At 36.4% G+C, this 5,501-nt stretch overlaps 1 pseudogene; it reads left to right on the top strand.

Moving 5' to 3' along the window:
- The window catches only part of LOC107691216 (TOM1-like protein 2), a 22,312-nt pseudogene that overhangs the window by 3,696 nt on the left and 13,115 nt on the right, over positions 1-5,501 (top strand).

A 5,501-nucleotide genomic window follows, 5' to 3' on the forward strand; every position in this document is an offset into this window, starting at 1 on the left:
CCGCAACACTCTACAATGACATTTTGGACACTGCTCTACCCCCAATATTCTTATATCAGTACCTCAGGACCACTTAAAACTCTTAACACTGTCTACCCGTATTGTATCTGTTACTGCCACTTATTTGTATTTAATGCTCTGTCTGTGTTATTGTTCTGCCTATGGTCACTGAAGTCACTCAATATCTCAGTGCCCTCCACGTACGTCTATATCTGTGTTTTTTTTGTATGGTCCTGTTTTTGTCACTGTATGTCTGAGCCTCGTCACAAGCATTTCAATGCCCAGTTTTCCCCAGTGTTAACTATGCAAATGATAAATAAATGCCTCTTGACTCTTGACTCTTGATGGGTTGCTCTTAAGTTTATTATTTATTGTACTTGCACTGCCACTTTAATTTTCTTTCATGTAGCTCTGCAACACTCTACAATGACATTTTGGACACTGCTCTACCCCCAATATTCTTATATCAGTACCTCAGGACCACTTAAAACTCTTAACACTGTCTACCCTTATTGTATCTGTTACTGCCACTTATTTGTATTTAATGCTCTGTCTGTGTTATTGTTCTGCCTATGGTCACTGAAGTCACTCAATATCTCAGTGCCCTCCACGTACGTCTATATCTGTATGTTTTTTGTATGGTCCTGTTATTGTCACTGTATGTCTGAGCCTCGTCACAAGCGTTTCAATGCCCAGTTTTCCCCAGTGTTAACTATGCAAATGATAAATAAATGCCTCTTGACTCTTGACTTGACTCTTAACAAAAACATTATAATGCAACGACACTTACATCGTCATCGCATCTCGTGCGCGTCTGATAACGCTGCCTCCTTAACGCACACCTAAAATTTGAATGCAACGTTTTTGCATTCGAATGTGGATTTTTATTTTAAATTCGACAAATATTCGAAATTCGAATGTTTTTTTTTTGACAGCCCTACAGAGGACCATGTATCATCTGCATTTGTGAGCAACCACCAAAAAAGATGAATATCAATCCCCAAACACAGCTCAGTTTTTTTTTTTTACAACAGCAAAAGCAAATGCTATCATCTTGGCTTTGGACTACATAAATACTTTGGAACAGATAAATTTTTCTTTTAATTGGTCCTGTCTTCAAGCAATGTTATCCCTTAAAAAAGATCACCCAGCACTTAGAATGAATTTTTTTTAATTTTTTTTTACAAACTGCTGGAACCAGAGGATCATCATTTTTTATATCTGGTTTTGTTGTGTACCTGGGCGCTGTGGATTTGAAGGAAATGAGGAAGTCGACAAAAGAAGCATTATCGGCAGACCTCGAAATGTGTACAGTACCTCCTGTGGATTTAAAACCAGTCATTTGTTCCTATGATAATAACAAATGGCAAACAGAGTGGGGTCTATATACAATGATTAAACTCCATGAAATGAGCTCCGATGTTGGAAAAATAATAAAACAAATACATTTCTATCAATTGTTTCCAACCGATGGGACAAGATCGCTGTCATTCCAAGATGACATAAGTTTTTAATAAGTTTCCTCCAACATGTTCTCTCTGCCAAAACCCTTTATCCTTGCAGCATGTTTTATTAGGTTGTGCTGGTTTTAACCCTGTGAGGAAACTTTTTTTATTCAGTTAACTCTTGAAGAGATTTTTAACAGAGTGAAATATAGCGAAAATAAACGGTAAAAACCTGAAAAGTGGCACCCCTGAAATAGATAAGGTGTCGCAATAACATCAATACCATTAACCACAGCTAAAACTATTAATATCAACATTAAGAGATTCAATTAAATTAATAGCATGGAGCCTTCAAGTGTTTTTAATAAGTAAACAATGCTCAAATTTTTCGATACAAATAAATATAATATTATTATTTAATATTATTACATTTTTATTATCAAGTTTTGTCACATCAGTCTGGACTATTGTGAAAGAACTTAGTTCGTTTGAGTTTCCCTCTTTTCTTGACTTTCAAATGGCTTGTAAAAGTGCCGTGTGCGTTTTACTTTCACTTTCAAATTAGCAGCAATTCGGCGTTGATTCAATTCAAGCAACAACAACGTCAAACCAGCCATGTGTCTTGCCTGTTTTCTGCTCGCTTTCTCTACCTGTCTGATGTTTTCCAGCACCCGAAATTGTCCAGTTTTTATTATTTTCCCGCTCTTATTCTGCATCTGTCTTGCACTCCACAAATCTTCTTGAGGAGATTACTGGAGGATTTTCCATAAGAAGTTGCTTGGTTGGTTAATGGAATATTCTGGGTTCAGTACAAGTGAAGCTAAGTTGACAGCATGTGTGGAATAATGCCGATCACAGCAAACAAATATTTTCATCTCCTCACTCTTTTTATTACCAAAAATCAAAAATGGAGACTACATGGAAGTAAATGAGGATTTTCTGAGTATTTAAAAGCAGAAATGTGCATTAAAACACTTACATTAATTCTTCTGTTAAAACGTGTGTATTATTTGAGCTGTAAAGCAGTCATAAAAGTCATTTTACGGTTTGTAAGTAAATTCTATATTGACACCCATTCAGACGTCTGGGGTCGGAAAGATTATGAAAGAAATATCTTATGCTCACCAAAGTTTATTTGATCAAAAATATAGTAATATTGTGAGATATTATACAGGCTAATACATTTTTCTCTTTTAATATATTTTAAAATTAAAATATAATTATATAATATAATACAATATAATAGAATTTATATAATATGATTATTTAAAATTTATTGCAGCAAAGCAATGCTGATTTGGTGCTCATTTCTTCTTCTTATTAATGTTGAAAACAGTTGTGCTGCTTAATACTTTTGCAATCACATTAACAAAAAATAAAAGGAAAGGAAAGACACTTGAACTGAAACTGTACTGAAACTAGAATCCGCAAACTTAAATGCGTATTTCACACTAAAATGAAAATTCTGTCATCATTTACTCACTCTTGGTGTCTGCTGTCTTGAAGCCTGGTGAAAAAAAAGTACACTTCCATAATGTACTTAAAGTGCTCTATTTTCGCGTACTAATTTTGTACTTAATATACTAAATATTCTTCTTTAGTACTTCTTAAAGGGTTAGTTCACCGCGTTAGTTGTACGCAAAGAAAACAAAAATAATGACTATATTCAACAATTCGTCTCCTCCGCGTCAACAATTCTGTCAGCTGCGTCATGCGGATACGTTGTTTTCGTTCAAATCAAAGCGTAAACGACGTAGAAAACGTATCCGCGTGACGCCGCTGACACAGAACAGCATACGCTGTTTACATCCAGCGGATATTCTCCAAAATGGCACTGCGGTGACGCGGTTGTAGTTAGCTGGTGTGACAATAGCTTTTGAAATGCATACGGTGTGTGTTGAGCCACCGGGATTAAATGTTTTGTCTTGCCTGTGTGTTTGTTTGTGTCAGTAATTGAGACGGCCTGCTGATCTGTGTTTGGTTTGTTTCTCACAGAGAAAGCCACAGATGGCTCCCTGCAGAGTGAAGACTGGACACTCAACATGGAGATCTGTGACATCGTTAATGAGACCGAGGAAGGGTGAGAGAGCAACACGCTTGCACACAGTGCCTCTCACTGACTCATTCAGGAAGACACTGAGCCGTCTGAGGAGCAGACTGACTGGGAATGTGCTGTCGTAGCAATGCATCTCATCAGTAATGGGTTCTCACAGTCCCTCCCGGCCCCGTTAACAGCTGACATTGAGAAGCATAAAACATCTTGTCCAAACATTTGAGACAATTGTCAAAATATCAGGTTTGTCTCTGTTCTGTGTGAGGGAACACAGGCTGTTTTTTTCCCCTATTGCATTCTAAGTTGCAGGTGCTTTCAAGAATTTAAACAATCTTCCCTTTTTTTTAACTATGTATTGAATTGTTTACATAAACGCTTCTTTAAGCAGATCGTGCCAGACTAAGCATACATTTGGACTTAGTTCGGTCTTAGGCTATAATATTGACACAAAGTGCATTCAAGTATTCATTATTCAAATTTCCAGTCAATTTTGTCCCGTGCAGTTTTGATGTTCACTTCTGCTATTTTGTGCTTCCCATAATGCAAGATAGTATTACTGTAGTTCCTCCTCTCTGTTAGACTTTTCTACTTTCCGTAGTATTGAATAGGCAAAAAACAGTAAGCCAAAAGAGTCTGAATAAACTATAAGTTGGTGAAACGTAACCATATGACCAACTACTTCATCTGATTAACATTTAATGATTTAGATTGTAGCAACACAACTGGAGGCTTAAGTCACATGACGATGACAACATAGCAAATGTAGTTCATCCGGTTTTTATTCACATTCATACTAAACAGAGCATACTTTTTAGTGGTCGCAAAGTACTTATTCAAAAGAGGTACCTACTGAGGGAGTATGCAATTTCAGACACAGACGGACTGAAGTTTGAGTCGGAGCAAAGTTCAGTTTATGACAAGACATTTGGCAGCCATCTTCATAACAGCCCTTATCAAAAATGCTGATTGCTTCTTTTAACTGTTGATATATTGAGCATAATTTGTTCTATTAATTTTTACAGTTAAATCGTCTCTACGTTCAACTTTTGATAGATAATGATGTTGTTCTTGCTGATGAAAGCTTATAAAAAGACAACATGAGACCTTTGACCCCACCATGGAAAAAAGCAAAGCTGGGAGCTGATGATCTTCCTGTCCCTGAATTACAGTGTGTTTGAAAACTGAGTCTTTTAATTCCTATCCCGAGCTCACAAGAGTGCTCTGCTAAATTGCATGTTATAAAATGGATAGTTATGATCCTGGATACTGATTGGTCAATCCAATCATGCTGAAATACGCAACGCAGAAATGTCTATGATGCAAAACAACAGCTTTTTACAGTAGCTACTTTTAGGGGTTTGTTCAGATCCCTAACTCAAAGTCTGAGCAATACCACTAAAAATTTGTTAAAAGGATAGTTCACCCAAAAATGAAAATTTCCCCATGATTTACTCACCCTCAAGCCATCCTAGGTGTATATGACTTTCTTCTTTCAGATGAATATAATCCGAGTTATATAAAAAAAAATGTGGATATTTCTCTTACACAAACGCATTGCTTTGCTTCAGAAAGCTTTTATTCACCCCCCGGAGCCATGTGGCGCACTTTTTATGATGGATAGATGCACTTTTTTGGCCTTCAAAATCTCGACACCCATTCACTACCATTATAAAGCTTGGAAGAGCCAGGACATTTTTAAATATAACTCCTATTGGATTCTTCTGAAAGAAGAAAGTCATATACACCTAGGATGGCTTGAGGGTGAGTAAATCATGGGGTAATTTTCATTTTTTGGGTGAACTATCCATTTAATATGTGATACAGCTACATATCAATAGCTCTTTAAGGCCTGTTCACACCAAGAACAGTAACTATTAAGTGAGCCGTGCTTTATACATCGCTACACTAGTACTGACAATAGACATTGGACCTTTTTTTCTTCTGAAATTTGCCAAAATTTTGCTAACTGTCTCAATGTTTTTTTTTTTTTTTTTTTTTTTAAG

Source organism: Sinocyclocheilus anshuiensis, unplaced genomic scaffold (genome assembly GCF_001515605.1).
Source record: "Sinocyclocheilus anshuiensis isolate Anshui unplaced genomic scaffold, SAMN03320099.WGS_v1.1 scaffold202, whole genome shotgun sequence".
NCBI classification, from domain to species: domain Eukaryota; kingdom Metazoa; phylum Chordata; class Actinopteri; order Cypriniformes; family Cyprinidae; genus Sinocyclocheilus; species Sinocyclocheilus anshuiensis.